The 21,840-nt window shown below is 40.7% G+C and overlaps 1 protein-coding gene and 1 long non-coding RNA gene across 2 annotated transcripts in view; both read left to right on the top strand.

The window, feature by feature from the left end:
• ssu72 (SSU72 homolog, RNA polymerase II CTD phosphatase) overlaps window positions 1–21,840 on the top strand; it is a 74,092-nt gene that overhangs the window by 19,605 nt on the left and 32,647 nt on the right. The gene's annotated exons all lie outside the window — the stretch shown is intronic.
• On the top strand, window positions 7,208–11,136 carry LOC116990542. The gene is made up of 2 exons (XR_004416572.1): window positions 7,208–10,340; window positions 10,536–11,136. It is a non-coding gene; the product is annotated as an uncharacterized LOC116990542 (long non-coding RNA).

Below are 21,840 nucleotides of genomic sequence, written 5' to 3'. Positions count from 1 at the left end.
TCTAGTGCCGAAACCCAACGATGACATTAGACTGTGTGTTGACATGAGGAGAGCTAATGAGGCAATAATCAGAGAAAGACACCCAATTCCTACGGTTGATGAGGTGCTACAAGAGTTGTCAACCAGTAAAGTGTTTTCCAAAATTGATCTCAAGTGGGGATATCATCAGTTGGAATTACATCCAGAGTCAAGAGAGGTGACAACATTCGTCACTCAGTGCGGATTGTACTGATACAAAAGACTGATGTTTGGAATCAGTGCTGCTCCTGAGATCTATCAGCACGAAATCCACAGAGTGATTCAAGGTGTACCTGGAGTAGCAAACATATCAGACAACATCATTGTCCATGCATCAAGTCTGCAAGAGCATGACAGGAGGTTGAAGCTAGTGTTGACTAAACTTCATGAGGCAGGTCTCACTGTGAATGAAGACGTGCAAGTTTGGCATCTCCGAGATGGATTTCATGGGACACAGACTCACAAGTGAAGGGCTGAACCCAGCCAAAGCTCAAGTGAAAGCTATTGCAGATGCACGGAAACCTCAGAATGCAACCGAGATGAGGAACTTTCTAGGACTGGTCAATTATTGCGCAAAATTCATTCCAAATTTTGCTACACTGGCAGATCCACTGAGAAAGTTGACCAGGAAAGACATACTGTTCAAGTTTGGTAGTGAACAGAGACAGGCGTTCAAATCACTGAAACTGGGTCGAATGAGTGCAGAAACCCTTGGATATTATGATCCAGCAGCACCAACAAAAGTCATAGCAGATTCTAGTCCGGTCGGGTTAGGAGCAGTGTTGGTACAGACACATGCAGATGGACCCAGAATCATAGAATATGCCAGTAGATCGTAACCAGCGTGGAGAGAAGGTATTCTCGAACACATAAAGAAGCACTGGGACTAGTGTGGGCCTGTGAAAAGTTCCATGCATACTTGTACAGCATTGAATTTGAACTTGTTACAGATCACAAGCCGCTGGAAGTGATCTATTCGACAAAGTCTAAGCCATGTGCCAGAATAGAACGTTGGGTGCTGAGACTCCAACAGTACAGGTACAAAGTAGTCCACATTGCTGGGAAAGCAAACATCACGGACCCGCTGTCGAGACTGTTGAAAGATGAACAGCTGGAAACGACATCCACGCTAGAGAGGGAAGCAGTCAACGGCAGGAGCAGTGACAACAAAAGAAGTTGAAAGGGAATCAGAACATGATCCTGAATTCAAAGATATCAGAGTGTATACAGAGTGGGCAATGGGATCAATGTCCTTACAAAGCACATGTTCCCATAAAAAAAGATTTTTGTGTAATTGGTCTGTGTGTGCTGAGAGGTAGCAGATTGGTGATATATCGCAGAGACTATGGCCAAGGGTCGTGTCATTAGCGCATGAAGGACATTTAGGCATTGTCAGTACCAAACATAACTTTAGGAGCAAAGCATGGTGGCCAGGTTGTGAGAAAATGCTGAAAATGTTGTCAAGACGTGTCATGGATGCCAAATCACCAGCAGGAGCAACCCACCAGAGCCAATTAGAAGTACAAAGTTGCCAACAGGACCATGGGTTGACATAGCTATTGACTTTCTTGGACCATTTCCAACAGGTGAATCAATTATGGTAGTGGTAGACTACTATAGTAGGTACTATGAGTATGCAGTGATGAAGTCAACTACGGCAGAAACTGTACAGGCATTCGCAGAGATCTTTGCCAGACATGGGTTGCCTGTTACATTGTATTCTGACAATGGACCAGTTTGTTTCTGAGACATTTGCTGAATACATGAGAATCACAGGTATCCATCATCACAAGGTAACTCCGAAATGGCCACAAGCTAAAGGAGAAGTAGAGAGACAATACCAACCCATAGAAGAGGATACGAATCGCCCATGCTGAAGGGGAAAACTGGAAGGAGGCACTGTTGGCATACGTAGCTGTATATCGGGCGATCACTCACTCAACGACAGGGAAAAGTCCAGCAGAAGCTTTGTTTGGAAGGAAAATTCACACTAAAGTAACTGAGGTGCGAGAGATCATGGAAGACTAGGAGATGAGAGACTGTGATGCCGAAAAGAAAGGTGCGGCAAAATGATATGCTGATTTGAAACGAGGAGCCAGGCACTCTGACATAATGCCTGGGGATGATGTGCTTGTGAGGCGAGATGATGGTGGTAAGATAGACACTCCTTACCATTGCCAACCATACAATGTTGTATCGAGGAGCGGCAGCATGGTGAGTCAAGTCTCCAGAAGGTGTTATCTGCAAGAGGAATATATCGAGCGTTAAAAAGTACATGTCCAGGGATTCTCAAAATGAGGTAGCCCAAAAGTCACCAAGAGCCACGGATCCAGAGGGACGAGATGACATTTCTGAGGTGGTGACCAGAGTTCCAGAGGCAGCACACTGCAATGCAGGAGGTGAGCAGAGAAGGTGTCTGGGTGATAACACCTTGACAGATTCAACGGACTCTGATGCTTCTGTGCCAACTGGTAGACCAAAACATGAAAGGAGAATTCCCAAGCGATACGACGATTTTGTGTTATAGAATGTGATACTGTTATTATGATACTGTTTATTATAATATTGTATATTATGAGCAACATTCATTGTTCTGTGTTTATTAACTCACACAGTCACCGCTTGGCTCACACAGCCCCACCCGATCTGATCTCCAAGTCATCTGATACAGAGGTCATCTTATTTACATATCATCATCATGACTCATCGTCATGACAGGTGCCACTCTTGCCAATCCCTAATGGATTGATGTAACTGTTGGAAGTGCTTTGAATGAGATTGAGCGTTTTCCCTTCGTGTTAGTGTTCTTGTAACATGGAGGCAACAATCAACAAGGATTCTGCTGGAATTCCCATCAATTGAGGAGGCACATAACGAATGAAATAAATCTGAAACCACAAGCAAAACTCCAAAGAAAATTCAAACCCATTGGATCTAATCAATACTCTTCAGGTTTGCCGCATCCAATCACAAATGGTGGGTACAACATTCAACAGTTGATAAAAGGATGTGGCACTATAAATGTAACCGTTTCAATGATAAAGCCTAGTCTGGAAATGCAAAAGACAGAACGGATGCATTTAAAACCTTTCAATCAATTTTGGTCTATCAGACATGTTTTGGATTTATAGTGCTATTAAGGCAGAGTTGCTGATGGATGTTGAAACCACATCACACAGGAAGCATTGTGCCTTTGGTATCCTGTGGTCCTTCCAAGTAGGGCAACAACATTTGTTAGCTGAGGGTGGGTTGTAAGTGAAAGTTGGATATCCTGGCCTGTGTACGATCTAATTCCATGAAATATCTGGTGTTAATGTGAATATGGAGCCTCCCAAGAAGATTACATCCCAACTTTACCCAATTGTGCTGCGACCTCTAGTATCTCTTCTAGATGCACAATACCTAGTCTAGAACTATAAAAACAAAACTGATTTGGGCTGAAAATTCACACTGTGTGTGTGACTCCTATCGTACTTTGGTGTAAAAAAAATTCCCCATCTCGCCTCTAATTAGACCATTACATTAAAACTATCCCCAATTTACTGATCTTTTGTTTAGAGAAAGGGTCAACAAGGAAGACCTATCTGGATTTCATTTTTAACACATGAGTAAATATCCCTCAGTAATACTATCCAAAGAGACTCCATGACTAGTTATTAAGAAATAACTCTTCATCGCTGGCAATGCAAATCTCCTTTGACATCTCTGTAATGTAATATCAGTCTTGCAATATAATGATCGGAAGTGTATACGCCTATCAGCGGATGTTTTAGACTACCAGTTTACCTACCTATTTCCTGTGTTGATAGTGGCTTAAAATACAAGTATCCTGCAGGATGTTAGAGGTTAGGATTTCCAGTGCCTCTGATGGCAAACAAATGTGTTCAACTGCAGCTCCTTACGGACAGTTAAGGAACTGAAACTCGGGATTATCTGGGGCTGTGAGTGTCGTAGATAGAAGTTGGTGAGGTAGTCTGGCCTAAAGTACAGCAAATAAATTACTGACCACCGGGAAAGGGAGGAGGTCTTACGAGTTGGCTACGTGTGCTGGTATCCAGTGGAAGAGAATTTCAGGAATAGTGACCACAACTCCATACGTTTTAAGATTGTTGGAACGGGAAGAAGGCTGGAAGTTGCAGGAAAGCACTAAATTGGAATATGGCAAATTGTTACCAGGCAGGAGCCATGGAAGGTACACAGAGCAGTTGTTATTGAGTAATTCCACATAGAGTCATTTAAAGGCCAGTTGATCAAAGTTTAGCCTGTTCCGGTAGGGATCAGGATGGCAAAGTAAAGGAACCCTGTTTACGGTTGTGAACTTGCTCAAAGTTAAAGGAAGCACATTCAAGGTTTATCAGAATGGAATCAGACCGGAATATAAGGAAAGGAGGAAAGAACTCAAGTGATTAGATGGGGCAAAAGTGGCCACAAAATGACTGGCTAATTGGATTAAAGAAAATCTCCCTTGAAAATGTATACCTACATTAAAAACAAACCAGGAAGAAAGTAGGACCACCTAAGGATAAAGGAGGGTATTTGTAGTGAACAAGTACTTTGCATCTGTTTTCACAAGGATAAATACATGGAGGACAGCGAGATTGGTGTGGAGAAAACTAAAACTGTCCTTGCATATTAGTATTCTAATATTAAAAGGAGATTAAGAAGGTATAGTGTTGGGGCTCTTGAAGAGCATTGAGGTGGATCAATCCCCTGGGCCTGAAGGGATCTATCCTAGTTTATTGAGGGAAGCAAGAGGAGATTGCAGGAGCCTTGACGAAGATTTTTGCATCTTTAGCTACACACGAGGTCCCAGTGGACTGGATGTTAATGTTCTTGCTTTGTTTAAGGGAGGTAGAGAGAATCCAGGGAATTATAGGCCGGTGAGCCTCATCAGTGGTAAGAACCAATTGCAGAGAATGGGTTAAAGATTGCTTCAAGGTGGGATGTGCTCCCCTTTGTATCTCTGCCTCATAATTTTATATACTTCTATCAAGTCTCTTCTCAACCTCTAGCCTGCCTGAGAAAACAATCCCAGTTAGTCCAATATCTCCTTATCGCTAATACCCTCTGATGGTACAATGGCACTTTATTTGTCACATGTACTGAGATACAGTGAAATACATTTTTATTTACACATCAGTACAAGTATCACTACATAATCGTCTAGATAAATCTTAGATGAGCATGTCAGATACAGTACAAGTGTATAGTAGTATTAGACTGAGAGACAGTAAACAGTTGCGAGATTTGGCACCATCTTCAAGTCCTTGATGTAGAGTTCTTAATCTGATAATGCAGGCCCATTGTCCTGGGGACATTGCAGAGTTGACCTGGCTAAGCATGGCTGTTGGTATCCTCCTCCACTGCTATGTGCTGCTTGCTGCATGCTATCCAGTCCATGAGCTAAGCCTGTTGCAGGGCCTCCAGCAGCCCACTCCTCCGTCGAGGCATTGCACTGCTTCCCGCATCCGGTCTGGTTATCGATCCTCTGTCTGAATCTGAATCCCTCCTCCGGTCCACGGGGTGAACAGAGGCCAGGTTCAGCAGCTTCCATCTAAGGCGGGTTCTCTGTGTCATTCTGAACCTGCTGTCTGACTTGATGCCAAGTAGTTCATCTAAATGTTTTCTGTTTTGCACAATGGTATATCCAGTATATATTGGGTTGATCATTCATAGTGACATCTTAAGAGTTTAATCCTTATTGAATCCTCTGATCCAGGTGCGTGTACGTTGGGAGGATACAGATGAAAACTCATTAGAAACAATTTGGGCCAAAAAGCTGATTCATTGCTTTGAATTTTATGTACTGCGATTTGTTTACCAGCTTCATTTGTAGTTGTGTACCCATAGGCCAGGTTTCCATTTTGTTCTAAGTTTGATAAGTTGTGTAGCTAAGTGCAGCCACGATTTTTCATTGCATTTTATGCCTACTGCATTCTAACCATACAGTTAGATCACTTTTATTGCTTAAAATATTTCCTCATCTACCGTCTTCACTTTAATGGTCTAGAGTAATTTACTGAACTGCATTGAGTTGTACGCTGCAAATGGCAACACTCTGGGAATTCTTGTTCGAGCATGTTTTTTTTTTTTTAAAGCTAGACTCTCCAGCCTCTGCCGTATCCAGGTCAGGTAGTGTGACAGAAAGCAGTCCATTGGCAGACGGAAAACAGCCCATTGGGTTTCAGTAATCCATTTTGGGAACTGGGTCACACTACATGTGCCGTGTCAGGTTCCCTCACCTGATTAAATGAAAATGATATTTCCAGTAGCAGAGAAGGCAGACCCTGATAAATTTATAGCTGAATGAAGGAGTTTCCAGCGTGGCACATATGCCGTTGGTAGAACTGCTGCCTCCGAGTCAGAGACCCAGGTTCAATCCTGACTCCAGATGCTGACTTTGTAGAGTTTGCATGTTTTCCTTGTTGCCATGAGGGTTTTCTCTCGTCCCATGGATGTGAGTTTGTAGATTGGCATCTGTAAAATTGTCCCATATGTGTAGAGTGGATGTGAAAATTGGGATAACGTAGAACTAGTGTGAACAGGTCGGCATGGGTTCAGTGGGCCAAAGTGGGCATTTCAATGCTTTAGCTCTAAATTAAACATTCCTTAGTGAAATGGGAATAAAACTGTTTGAAGAGGAAGATGCTGTAGTCAAAGTAACAAACCAATTTAACCAAGTCTGTTGAGATGCATGAATGCTGCAAAAATGTAGGTTGCTCATAAGTATCTTTAGACTAATCGGGTTGTTCAGTGGTCCTTGGGCTAGAGAATGACTGACTTCCACCTGGTGTTGATGTGTTTGATGTAAGCCAATGTAGGAATTACAGACTCACAAAAGGGGCATGTGATATCTAGTGGGGTGGCCAAAATCAGTTTGAAGTGGTCTAATTCTGTGAGCTCAAACTTTCCCCACAACAAACTGTTCTTTCATCGTTGCATTGTCCAGAGATTTCCAGGAATCGCTGGGGTTGCCTTTCTCTTTCAGGAGGTTTTGAGTGCATCCTTAAATCTTTTCCTGTCTCCCTGTAAATATGGTTGAATTTGAAACATATAAACATAGAAAATAGGTGCAGGAGTAGGCCATTCGGCCCTTCGAGCCTGCACCGCCATTCGATAGGTTCATGGCTGTTCATCCAACTCGGTATCCCATCCCTGCCTTCTCTCCATACCCCCTGATCCCTTTAGCCACAAGGGCCACATCTAACTCCCTCTTAAATATAGCCAATGAACTGGCCTCAACTACCTTCTGTGGCAGAGAATTGCACAGATTCACCACTCTCTGTGTAATAAATTGACAGGTACAGAATGCAGCGAAAGGCAGGCAAGCACAAACATATTGCAAAACAGCTCAGCCACATTCACTTATGTACTGGCATTATGTCTATTGGATGAGATTTGCTCAGAGCACATATCAAAAAGACAGACCATTTTTTCTCAGTTTATTTCGTTTCTCACTACGTGTCGGGCAGGAACAGATTTGGTTGATTGCGCCTGTCTTGTTCAATCTTGTTTTTTGGCATCATAGTCATAGAATTGTAGAGCATTAAAACAGGCACTTCAGTAACCTGCTTCTCTGTGGGCCATCATACCTATCTATACTAATCCCTCTATGCCTTGCTCATTCAAGTACCTGCAGTTATTGTTTGTGCTTCTGGCAACACCATCCAAATACCAACTACTTTGTGTGGAAAGATTATTCCCTCCGATCCCCTGAGACTCCCCTCTTGCATTAATCCTCTGTCCCGGGCTCTAAATACTCCCAGCACTGGAAACTGATTCTGACAACCTACCCCATGGATATGTACCCCTTGACCTCATTTCCTCCAGGAAAAATACCCAACCATCCAATAAGCCTTCCATCCAGATATTATTCTTTTCTGTACCATATCTAGCCCAAACACATCTTTCCTGTAGAGTGGCCTAGAATGGCCCACAACACATCCAAGTACAGCCAAACCGATGTTTGCATTATGGTCCCAACTCTTGTAGTCAATGCCTCTGCTAATGAAGATAAGCACGCCTGATGTCTTCACCACCGTGTCGACTCGTCTAGCCACTTTCCTGCTGTAGGTGTGTGGTAGGGAAATAGAGGGGAGTCGATGGGCTTGTAAGAAGGATATGTTCCAGGTAACTAAGAGCATGTTGTATGCAAAGGTTCTCGACCGGATTGCTAAGAATTGGGAAAGAAAAATCGGCCGGATGATTTGGTTAAAGAATACAGATTTCCTTTCCCTACAGACTCTAGTGGCCAAATTTGGTGACCTACAATAAGTTCACTATTTTTTTTTTTTTTTAACTCGGATTTCCCCCAAATTATGATAAATTAATTTTGTTAACTGAATTTGATTTCTCCAGCTGCTGTCCTCTGGATATTATTCCAGTAAACTAACCAATATGTGACTGAACATATTCTGCTGCCCTATCTATGAATGAGAGCGTTGACTTATTTGAATGCCATTCTAAATGGTGCAACATCCCTTTTATGCACTGCTTAAGTGCTCATTTGTTACTTGTAGAAATGGTGAATTTCAGTGCTTTTTGCATCATAGGGAGACAGTACGGCTAGGCCTCATTAATTTGTATCTAGCCACCCATCACTTGCCAGACCATGCCCTGCTCCCACTTCCTTTTCCAGCTTTTTTCCTCTTATTATCAGTGTTCTGACCTGAAACATCAACTGTCCACTCTCTCCACAGATGCTGCTTGACCCACTGAGTTCCTCCACTACTTGGTGTTTTGTTCTAGATCCCAACATCTGCAGTCTCTTGTGTCTCCAATATTGGCCTCTGGGTTTGTAGATGGCAGGGAGAAATAGTGAGTTTACCGACATCACAATTTCACCTCAAAGTTAGCGTTTGGTGTTTAAATCTCCAGTATCAACATTAGTGAATCCAATGAAAAGTCCCAGAGAAATTTTCACCAGAAAGTTTTCATTCTGAAAATCTTCCTGGAATACCTTTGATCGTATTCCATATTGATATTTCAGGGTGTTAGTGGTTTTTGGTGATTTTGATGGATATTTTTACTTGCATTCTATAGGCTTCAGTTAACAGTTGATCAGTGGATAGCTTGCACGCACATGGCACTGCATTTCTTTTTCTGATAAAGTTATTTTCAGATATTTGTCTGAAATGTTTTGAACGAAGTTTTCATCACATAGAATTAGGAATATTTGCATTGATGTCATGCCTTTCACAATATCACAATGCCCCACTTGGGTGCTTTTGAAACTATGTCCATATTGTGGGAAGTGTGACAGCTGATCGATACACAGCAGGTTCTGGCAAACAGTAGTATGGTGATCACCAGGATTTGCACCATAATTCCTCTGCACTTGAAAATATTGCCGTGGGATGAGTTTCTATCTCCAAGAGAGTATTTACGGCCTTGATTTATTGTTGGCTCTTGAAAGAATGTACCTCTGACAGTTCAGGATGCTCTTGAGTGCACAGTAGTGTCACTTAAGATGTATTCAAATCTCCAAAGTGGTTTAGAGAAAAGAATAGCATTAGCAGGCCATTGAGCCTAACCAGACCATGCCATGTTTCCACTCATCCTCAACCTGCTCCTTATCAAAAATTATGACCACAATCTATTGCATCTGTTTAGTTAGATTTCTTGTTGATGCATTTCTACCATTCGTATCAACTACATTCTTGTGTGAAATGAGCCAAAGATTTAAACTTTCCCCAGCCCTCACCCATCACTAGTGTGACATGCTAAGCATGTTACCCATCTAATTGAAAATGAAATGGGTTTTGGACAGAGCAAAGGACTCTTGTGGACATGCAAAACCATTCGGCTGAATGAGTGAGGTCAGTAAGGCATGGCTTGCTCTAACCGGAATATATGGTTGGATTTGGTTTGGGTAGGTAGGTGGTGTGTGGGGTAGTTAATTCCATATTCAAACCCATCCCCGGCTAAATAATTCTTGAAAGGATTTTAGTGACTACCTTAAGTAAACCTTGGTTTTGTTTCCCTGGGTAGTTTTACTTAGCATTGCAAATATTAAGTATTCACCTTGCCCACAGCTAGCAATGGTTAGTTTCTTATCATTATTGTTTTGCATATTTGTTTTGTATCCCTCTATATCACCATCTATATCCCTTGTTTCCCTTTCCCCTGACTCTGAGTCTGAAGAAGGGTCTCGACCCGAAACGTCATCTATTCCTTTTCTCCAGAGATGCTGCCTCACCCGCTGAGTTACTCCAGCTTTGAGGCAGATGCATTGTAACTGCTTCAATTTTCATGTAGCCTCAGAAAGAATATATCGCAATGATCGCAAAAATCTTTGTGGACTCGCAATGTAAACTACCCAGGTTAAGAGGTACACAAAAATGCTGGAGAAACGCAGCGGGTGAAGCAGCATCTATGGAGCGAAGGAAATGGGCAACGTTTCGGCCCGAAACGTTGCCTATTTCCTTCGCTCCATAGATGCTGCTTCACCCGCTGCGTTTCTCCAGCATTTTTGTGTACCTTCGATTTTCCAGCATCTGCAGTTCCTTCTTAAACAGGTTAAGAGGTTAATGTGGATAAATTGGAAGTAAAATTATGTCTGTGGTATCTTTGAAAGTACTGTCGGGGAAGACTACTTACTTATAGTTTAGCTGCCAAGGACATGAAGAACACTTAGTGGTAATGGCCTCAATTCTCAGTGGACTTGGCAATACTAAAGCAGTTATGGGTTTTTCTTTCCCCTATGATGTTTGTCTCATTAATTCTTCTCCATTTTATTGCAAACCTTTCATATGAACATCTCTAATTGGTGCCTTATGGTACTTTTTTGCTATTTGATTTTTGTCACTTGGAAGTCCAAAAAACTACCTGCCTAATTGGACATCAGGCTGACCGATTAGTGTAGCATGTACAGAGACATATGTTTAGCACTGCCCTATATTTGTGTGTTAAGCCTCTAGCATTCCTGTATTGATACCAGCCCATGGTTTCTCTATAAACAGCGTATGTGGGATAAACTATTGGGAACTGGTCAGAATCTTATTTCATTTAGGCAATTTCTAAGAATTTCCACCCGGAAGTACTGCTGGGCTTTAAATTGCTCAAATTTGCTGTAGCATTATGGTACGATGAAAAATTAAATTCCATTGCATTCCAAAATAGTTTTCTGCTCCATTTTCGAAACTTGCATTTTGTGGAGCCTGCAGTAATGTTCCATGTGACATCTAATTTCTGATAACTTGGGGAACTCTTGCCAAACTAGGAGATTCCATTGTCCTCAACTCGTATCTTCTAAGACCTCTACACAACAAAAAAGTTTCGAACCATGATACTATGCATGCTAAACAGAGGCTAACTTTCAGCGTAACTAAATTGTCCATATCAGCTGATTAGAGCTACATAAACCTGCCCCATCCAATCGTGATTTGTAACGGGCAGTTGATTGTCTAGATGGGGGAATGTTCATATGATGTACTCTTCGTGGTGTATCTATCCTCAGACCTCTTTCTAATCCAATGATCCAGTGGAAGAACTGGACAATTGTGATTCACGCGGGATATTTGGTGAGGAGTTATCTGATAATATGGGTGGCGGCTTGTTTCTGACCACATCACAAGTAGCGAGCTGAGTCTAATGGTCTTGTATGACATTACCTGGCTCTGTCGTATGGACACTTCTTTCAACTTGTACCAACCCTGTTGCTTGCGACTTGCTACGCAGGACACATTGCTTCCCTACCTGAAGAATTGCCGAAGAAATTGGTCCCTGCAGATGTCAAACAAGCCCTCTTTGAATTTTAATATTGAACAAAGTTCATTGATAGAAGTCAAAGAGAGCAGTCTAAAATGCTTCCCTGAGAAATACTTGTAGTTATAATTCCGGCTTAGATTTTGACCACCTTCAGCCATTGATAAGAACCTTTGTACTGTCTGATGGTAAATGGAGAATTCTCCCTGGATGACTTTGCATTGCTACTTGCCAATAGCCATCGCCTCACCTTAGAATTTAATTTGTGCCCACATTTGAACTAGAGTTTTGAGGTCTTAAGTAGCATGGTCCTGGTGAAGCCTGAACTGGGCATGGGTGTGGAAGTTAATGGTCAATGCTACTTGTTGGCATTGATCCACTCCACCATCCTGCTGCTTAGCCATTGAGGGAAGTAAATTCTAATTTTGCTAGGCAGGTTGAGAATTATAGGGTTGAGATACTATACCGTTTACCCTTTGTTTTCATAGTATTTGGCCAGTATTACAGAGCCAGTCATGTTAGCTGAAGATAACTATCACTGTAGTAAAGTCATGATACTGAGGGGCAAATTGGATGAAATGATGTCTGCTCAGGGTGGAGGTAACGTTGTCATCTTCACAGAGCTGACTAGTTTATGATTGTCACGTCCTGAGGTACAGTGAAAAGCATTTTATTGCATGCTATCCAGTCAAAGAAAAGACTGCACATAATTACAATCAGATCCAAGATGGTGCCCAACCCACCTGACTGTTAGTCACATAAGTGGATCCGCAATCACACGCTACAATCGCTACACACTTTTAGATCTCGATCTGTACACTGAATGGCTCAGTTGTAATCATGTATTGTCTTTCAGCTGACTGGTTAGCATGCAACAAAAACATTTCATTGTACCTCGGTACACGTGACAAAAAACTGGAACAGCTCAAGCCGTCCACAGTATACAGATAAAGGGTGTGACATTTAGTGCAAGATTAATTTTCCATTACAAACATGGGCATAATTGCATTACATAGACTTAGTGAAGAATTTTGCTGAATAGGTGCTTCTGTTAACATGCACAGCATAATATGACACAATTTTCACCTAATGCATGCTCTTCCACTGTCCTTCAAATGGCGTTTGGTTAGCTTGTTGAGTTTGTTAGATTGAGAGGCATCATCTTGTGATGTTATCCAATTAATGGCCCACAGATAAATTTGTCTAATTTTATGCTGTGCCATCTTTCCTCAATGTTTTAATACATTGAAGTTTGATCTTTGACGGAGACTGAGGTCTGTGCATTGTCTTCTATTGATAGTGTTTTGAACGGGTAAGATGCAGGTACAATCAGCAGATTATTCCTTCATGTTGGTTTTTTTTTTTTTTTTAAGTTTACGGCAAGCCCAGTCTGCATCTTTGCTGCCTTGGTAGCTTTACGCAAGTGGTCTTCAACGTGATGTGGAGAGGATGGATATGTACTGAGATCTGTTCACTCTAGATTTGGAAAAAGTTATCTTCAGCTACTCACTCCATCAAGTATTCAAATTTATCTCTTGAGGTCAAATATTCGATCATAAATGTCCTAATTTTGCGTTTACTAGTTTAGTATATTACCACAAAAATTTAGCATGAACTGTTGGTTGACTTCAACTTCTCATTTAAATTTTTTCTGACAGTGTCTTTTTATAATTCAAGCTTTTTAGTTCTTAGTAATATCAATCCTTTAAGCACTGATCCGCTCCCGGACTATAATTTGTCTCTTCAATCTCATATCTGTTCAAGTTCAAATTGGAATTATTCTTATTTCTCCTTAGCATTTGGGAGCCATGTCCAATTGGGTCTGTTCTGTCTTGGCTTCCAGTTTGGCCATGTACAGTGCCCTCCATAATGTTTGGGACAAAGACCCACCATTTATTTATTTGCCTCTGTACTCCACAATTTGAGATTTGTAATAGGAAAAAAAAATCACATGTGGTTAAAGTGCACATTATCAGAATTTAATAAACGCCGTTTTTATACATTTTGGTTTCACCATGTAGAAATTACAGCTGTGTTTATACATAGTCCCCCATTTCAGGGCACTATAATGTTTGGGACACGTGGCTTCACAGGTATTTGTAATTGCTCAGGGGTGTTAAATTGTCTCCTCAATGCAGGTATAAGAGCGGTCTTGGCATCTAGTCTTTCCTCCAGTGTTTCCATCACCTTTAGAAACTTTTATTGCTCTTTATCAACATGAGGACCAAGGTTGTGCCAATGAAGGTCAAAGAAACCATTATGAGACTGAGTAACAAGAATAAAATTGTTAAGAGACATCAGCCAAACTTTAGGCTTACCAAAATCAACTGTTTGGAACATCATTAAGAAGAGATGGTGAGCTTACTAATTGCAAAGGGACTGGCAGGCCAAGGAAGACCTCCACAGCTGATGACAGAAAAATTATCTCTATAATAAAGAAAAATCCCCGAACACTTGTCCAACAGATCAGAAACATTCTTCAGGAGTCAGGTGTGGATTTGTCAATGACCACTGTCCGCAGAAGACTTCATGAACAGAAATACAGAGGCTACACTGCAAGATGTAAACCACTGGTTAGCCGCAAAAATAGGATGGCCAAATTACAGTTTGCCAAGAAGAACTTAAAAGAGCAGCCATAGATCTGGAAAAAAATCTTGTGGACAGATGAGACGAAGATTAACTTATATCAGAGTGATGGCAAGAGCAAAGTATGGAGGAGAGAAGGAACTGCCCAAGATCCAAAGCATACCACCTCATCTGTGAAACACAGTGGTGGGGGTGTTATGGCCTGGGCATGAATGGCTGCTGAAGGCACTGGCTCACGTATCTTCATTGATGATACAACTGATGGTAGTAGCATAATGAATTCTGAAGTGTAGACACATCCTATCTGCTCAAGCTCATAAACAAATGCCTCAAAACTCATTGGCCGGCGGTTCATTCTCCAGCAAAACAATGATCCCAAACAGGCTGCTAAAGCAACAAAGGAGTTTTTCAAAACAAAAAAATGGTCAATTCTTGAGTGGCCAAGTCAATCATCTGATCTGAACCCAATTGAGCATGCCTTTATATACTGAAGAGAAAACTGAAAGGGACTAGCCCCCAAAACAAGCATAATATAAACATGGCTGCAATACAGGCCTGGCAGAGCATCACCAGAGAAGTCACCCAGTAACTGGTGATGCCCATGAATCACACACTTCAAGCAGTCATTCCATGCAAAGGATATGCAACAAAATACTAAACATGACTACTTTCATTTACATGACATTGCTGTGTCCCAAACATTACGGTGCCCTGAAATGGAGGGACTATGTATAAACACTGCTGTAATTTCTACATGGTGAAACTAAAATGTATAAAAATTGTGTTTAATAAAATCTGGCAATGTGCACTTAAACCACATGTGATTTTTTTTTTTTTCCTCTCACAATTCTGAAATTGTGGAGTACAGAGGCAAATAAATAAATGGCGGGTCTTTGTCCCAAACATTATGGAGAGCACTGTATGAGGTGTAAAAACAATCGTGACACAGGCCGATAAGTAGAAATTTTTTCCCTTAACAGATGTCTCCAGGTTTAAGGAGAGAAGTAAGTCGGAGAAGATCTGTGAATTAATTTTTTACCACATAGAGGGTGAGTTTAAACTGGAATGAGCTGCCTGAGAAAATGTTTAGATTGTAGCATTTAGAGAGATGCGTCGTGGAAACAGGCCCTTCGGCCTACATAGTCGATACCAACTAGTACTCAACATTTAAAGAAAATGTCTGGAGGAACCCTTAATCTGTAATCGCCAAAGCTACAGGGCAATTTCTGGGAAATGAGATTAATATAGATGTGTGCTTGGTAATTGGCATGGGCTCAATGGGCTGAAGGGCATATACTTTCTTTGCCATTGGTCAGGACACTGAGCATAAATGCACATTCTGTCCCATCCCGCTTCACAGCTCAAAATAGTGTTATTGAAGCCTTTATTCATTTGAGAGGGGCGACAGTGTTAGTGTAACTTTATATCTGAAAGAAAACACATCTGATTTGTGCAGCGCTAAAATGCAATGTCAATCTAAAACTGAAGATTATTTTTATTTGGCTGAATTGTATTTATACACTAGCAAGCTAATTAGATGGTGGATAAATTGTGCCTTTATTTTTTCACCTGAAGGCAAACAGGTTTTCAATACCAGAAATTCTGCACAAACTGCACCAAAGTAAAAGGTCAACACAAAATGCTGGAGTGACTCAGCAGGACATGCAGCATCTCTGGAGAGAAGGAATGAGTGACGTTTCGGGTCGAGACCCTTCTTTCAAAGTAAAAAGTTCCACCTCTTGCAATGGCGCGAGTACATCAGTACTCTGCCCTTTGAATGCGAGTCAGTTCAATGTCCAATTTAGAGGAAGGTAACTCGAATGTACCACAATAGTGCTGCATTAGTGGAATTATGCTGCAGACCGAGGAAGTCCTTCAGTGGAGTTGGAACCTAAAGCGCTGACACCACTACATTATCAAATGAGACAAACTGAGATTCTCCACAAAAGCAGTGAGTTTTGTGTTCACTTCCGAAGGTACCTGATCATAAATCTGAGCCACTTGCCCACATCTACGGAACGTGAAAGTATTCCAGACGGATTCAAGTGAGCTGAATCAGACATTAGGTGCAAATGTGCCATTACCAAATCCATCACTGCACTTCAGAATAAATTTCAGTCTATTTTTTAACCTGTGATTTCATAAACATGTATTGTTTGTTCCCTAACTTGGGGATGCAAAGAGCTTGATACAAATCTTACGTTTTTTTTAAAAACCTGAAGTTAAGTTTGTGGTCAGTCGGTAAATGCTCTTTCCCTATTCAACACCATTTTTTTTTTCCTCCCTGTGAAGGAAGCAAAGAAATAGATTGAGGTGATAAATGGGTTCCAGCAAAATTTATGAGAGGATTAGAAGTCATAGGTGTTGAATTGTTGTTACATGTATGTAGTCAACTTTTTAAAAGCCAATAAAAATCTCTCTTTGAAAAGGAAATGGTCTCTTGAATGTCTGATACAACACACAGATATTCAGGTATTTTATACTGGCAGGTATTCAAATACAGATGCAAGATATGGCAGACTTTTAGTGTTCTATATGTTCATTAATTGCCAGAAGCTGCATCAGTTTTAAAAGCTCTGTTTTGTAAATCTTGTCATTTAAGGCTAATAGGTGGTAACATGTTAATCATATAAATAAATTATTCACAAAGTGGCATAATTAAATTTTGTTGTATTTTGAACAATGTTTATATCCACCATTCATATTCAAGTTTAACTCTTGTCTTTTTAATACCATCCAACAAAGGTTGTTGGAACGGAGCAGATCCAAAGATTGTCTGCACAACAACTAAACACAATCATAAAGTGTGAAAATTGGGACCATTTAGATAAAAACACATTAAGACATGGTTCTTGGGCTTAAAATCGGAGGGATAAGAACTTGCATTTGGAAGCCAAACTAAAACATGTTGCTGCTTTGTTCCAATGGTCTTGCTGTGAATTATTCCTATACTCTACGCAGTGCCAGAAAGGCCTAGATATCACTAAATGGACCTTGTCTATTTTTTAGTCTAACTAAACGCCCAGCATGGAAACTATTTAATAAATAATAAATAGTCTTAAAACATTTATTAAAATTTTTTTTTGAATGCCTAGAAAAAATTGATGTGAAAAAATATGGGTTATTTTTAGAACTGTGGCAATGAATGCTTTCTCTGTCCTTAATGCTCTTTCCTTGGAATGCCAGTAGTCAATAGTATATGCATTTATTAATATTCTGAACTGTTGTAGCTATGAGCAGCTCTGCTGGATTTAGTCCAGGCTGCTAAGTACAGTTCTGTCTGAAACACTACAATATAATTGTACAATAGTTAGTAGTGCAGCTGTATCTGGAATAACTCTGACATTTCAGTATGTTCACACCAGTACTACGGCAGTCTTGGTCCCTGCAGTTTGTTGGAAACAAGCCAGTGTTTAATGGGAAGTAGTTGACGCTTGCGACAATTTTAATACTGAATTCTAATAGTTTGATAGAAAAATGTATGTTAAAGCAATAGGTTGGTTATCTAGACTTCCTCGTGGTTTAACATTTGTGGTTATTTTGGCTTGTCCTAAAGCAGTGTTGCATTGGGTCCCGGGATGTGGTCTCCCTTTTTCCCTTTTGAGTTCTGGTGTTCCCTAAATGCCAATCTAAAAATTACTTGGTGCCAGGGCATGAGGCAAAGAGCTATCCACAAGGGAGGGAGCAGTCTAAAATTCAGTTCTAAATATTTAGCAGAATTCCCAAATCTTCAGTTAAGGAATGGGTATATGGAGAATATGTTGACGAAAAGAATGAACTTTATAAATTTGTAACACTGGTCCAATTTCTTGGAAATTTGCCATTGGAGAGAGTGTAAATCTGTGTCCTGGATAGGGTAAAAGTGTACCCACCATCTTGCAAGGAGTCCTATCTGAAATTATAAAGTATTGGGTGTGTTGATATGAAAAGTCAAACTTGATTATTCCATCTTGTGGAAGAAATTATAATTTGGGATCAAAACGGCAAGGTGGAAGGACACGCGTTTCTATAGCAGACATCTAACAGCTGCCCAGTGGTTTTGACTCAAAGAATCTTGATGCCGTGTTTGATTTTTATTTTTCTAAAAAAACTAACTTTCTAAAAAGGCAAACTATGCCAGCCATACAGCACTGATTGTGGGAGTTTAAGTTATTAGTCATACTTCAGGGACTGAGGACCAATGTAACACTTTAAAATGTAATTCTGGTCTTGGACCAATCTCTCTGGTGCACATTTATTTCATGAAGTGGTCTTGCAATCTCACGATCAAGGTGATTTACATTAAGGGATAATTAATTTTGCCTTCCTTGAATAATTCCCAATCAGTTTAGTTCAAAGTTGGGTTGTGACTCGTCTTGGGAATTATGAAAAGTGGAGCACTAACACATGGTTTTCTGGGCAATTCAGCCACGGGTAAATACTGGAGGCATTCTTCTACCTTCCATCTCATAACTTTCCTCTAGGTGCTGATGTGATGCTTAACATTTTTCCGAGCACATGACCTAAAGGTGGTTGGAAAGTTGATTGTCAAAGACTTGTCAAGTGATTGACGATAATGGACCATTCCCATGGATGCGAATGAAGACGCTATCATGACCACCTGTGGCAAGACTGCTGAACGGCATAGAAAAATCAAGTAAGCATTCCATACATGTAAGTGGTTTGTAGTGCATTTCTAATGCCAATATGTACTGACTATTTTACATTGGTGAGATGGTTCAGTACTCAGCTGAATTTCTGACAAACTTGTCCACAAGAATGATAGCACTTGTGATTAGTTGCATGCATATCCAAGTTTCTGGAGTAACCTGTTGGTTGTGCCACGTTGAAGGTTTTCTAAGAGCTTACATTTTTTAATTTTTTGTTGAAAGTTTCACACTTTACTTACTATCAGTTTCTTGCACATTTAGAATTTGGAGATGGTGATGCTTTGGAGGGCGACTCCAATTGCCATGTTTTTAATCACTTTGAAAATGTTTTGGCTGCTAGAACAGGAATCAATTTTTCAGGTATTCTTACCCTTGCCGCATTTCAATGATGTTTTAGCAAAACTATCTTAACTTAGTTTCAACCAGTTCTTTATTCCTAAGTAGCCATGCCTAATTATAGACTCTTAAACAGGGATATTAATAGCACATAGTCTGGATCTGATGTATGAATGGGTGGAAATGCTGAATAGTTCTTTAATGTTGTGGCTTGGTATAATTATGACCATGAGGAATTCTATAACTCATTAGAGTTGGAAGCTTTTGGCGATTGGGCACTATTATGTTATCTGAAAGAACGTTCAAAAGTGTGTATTTTAGCTCGCTATTTCTGCTATTTGGAGTAAAGACCGAATTACCGGGGGGGTTTGGATGTACAAAAGAAATATAACCTCCATGGTGACCTTTGCTGTTGAGTGAGTGTTCTCGGTCACTTCCTGTTGGATAATGGAACATCTTGAGACCCTCCAGCTCAATCTCCCACACAGTATGGAAATAAGCCCATTTGCTTTGACTCTAGATGTGGCTAAATCCCTGGTCTGTATTCCGCACACACTTGACTAATTTCAGTGCCAGTGTTGTAAAGGAAACAATCTTGATCATCAAACAAACATTAGGAGAAGCTAACACCAAATGAGTCGTCATGACAAAATATTTGGAGCACCTTTTTTGTCATAATCAAAGTGCTGGGGAACTAGCGGGTCGAGCAGCATCTGGACAGACGATTTTTCTGGTTGGGTCCCGTGGACTGATCAGTCTGAACATTGTATGCACTTCCTTCCATAGATGCTGTCAGACCCGCTCAGTTTCTCTCATACTTTAAATTTTATTCCAGCATCTGCAATCTTGTGTCATAATTATTTTAACAGATGACATAAGGTCTCATGGCAAATGCCCTGATCCATGCACTGGCATCTGTTGGATTATATCATTTGAGTAAGAGACCATAAAGATTTCTGCATTGGCCAGCAATGCTGGGATGGGATTTTGATTGACCATCTATCTAATCCACTGTTACCTCCCATCAGCCTGACCCCCAAAACAGTAGCAGTAGAAATATTGTTGCAGGGCCTCAAGGATCCCAAAATAGAGCTTGTGTCAGATAGCCTGATGTCTCGAGACGATCAGAAGCAAGACGTCCACGATAATTAGAAGATATGGAGGGACCTTGCCTAACCCCAACGTACCAGGATTGGTTTGATTAGAATGGCCAGGAAATCCAGATAGCAATTAAATGCAGGCCAAGGTGCCCTTTGTTTGGAAACTAGCACGGCTTAATGGAAAGGAAAATGACATCTGAAGGCAAGATGTCTATTAGCTTATAATTATGATACACAAGGATTCTTTATTGCTATCAATGCCATTTATTTTGGTCCAAACTCCCAGAAAGTCATGCCAAAGATATGAAGGGCAAAGGTAGTCGGTGCATGATGAATAAGGCTCCTCAATTGTTTGCCCTTTGTGAAATCCTTCGACCAGGGGTGGGGAACCTGCGGCCTTCTAGGCCATTAAGTGCGGCCTCTTGAATGAATCCAAATTTTGTAAACCAAATCCTTTTATTTTTTTTTAATTGTTTTTGTTCATCTTTTATTATTTTTTATTTTAATCTTAAAATGAACCTATTTAAAATGCCAAAGAGTAAAAAAGATTAAAAGAAAAAAAATCCGATATGTAATTGAAGTTTCTTGGATGCGGCCTTATTAGATTACAGCTAACTTAATGCGGCCTTCCAACATGAAAAGGCTCCCCACCCCTGCCTTGGACTCTTTTACAACAAGTTATCCAGACCAGCTACCTCACCCCATTCAGAGGTTGTAAATCTTATCTGTTTGCTGATGGCCTTGAGAAGACTTGGGTGACATGGAATCGTGCAGCACGGAAACTGATGCTTTGAGCCAACTTGCCATGCTAACCAAGATGATCCATGTAAGTTAGTTACATATATCCACATTTGGCTCATTTCTCTCAACCTTTTGCTATCCATGTACCTGACCAAAGGTCTTTTAAATGTTGTTATTGCACTTGCCTCTACTGCTTCCAATGGTCTCCCTGCAAAGGTTTGACAAAGAGTAACTTAAGTCTCAAATTCAAACCTTATCCACTTCCTTGATATAGAAGATATGTTATGCTTTGAACACGCATTGCTGTCTTCAAGTAAGGAAAAAGCCTGAAAATGGCAACTACAGAAGAGTCTTCATGTCTGTTGCAGGGAAGGTCATCACCAGTCTCATCTGCCTCTTGATGGTTGCTAGAGAGCTGCTCCTCCTACAATCATTTGGAATTCCTCCTATCTGGAGGCACTATGGGCAGAATCTACGCTGCATGTATCCTCCAAGAGATCTGCAGGGAGCTACATCAACCACAATTTGCATCTTGTTTCAAAACCTATCTGTCAATGGAAGGAAATGTGGAACATTGTTCTCAAATTTGACAGTGACTGCCTGGGGAAATTCTTCGTCCTATGATCTTAACCAGTGGATCACGCTCATTTTCTGATCAGACTGGTGTGAATGAAATGTGGACGCAAGGGATTGCAGATGCTAGT

The sequence above is a fragment of the Amblyraja radiata genome, chromosome 31, assembly GCF_010909765.2.
Source record: "Amblyraja radiata isolate CabotCenter1 chromosome 31, sAmbRad1.1.pri, whole genome shotgun sequence".
In the NCBI taxonomy this organism is placed as follows: Eukaryota; Metazoa; Chordata; class Chondrichthyes; order Rajiformes; family Rajidae; genus Amblyraja; species Amblyraja radiata.
This window is presented reverse-complemented; position numbering and strand designations above follow the sequence as displayed.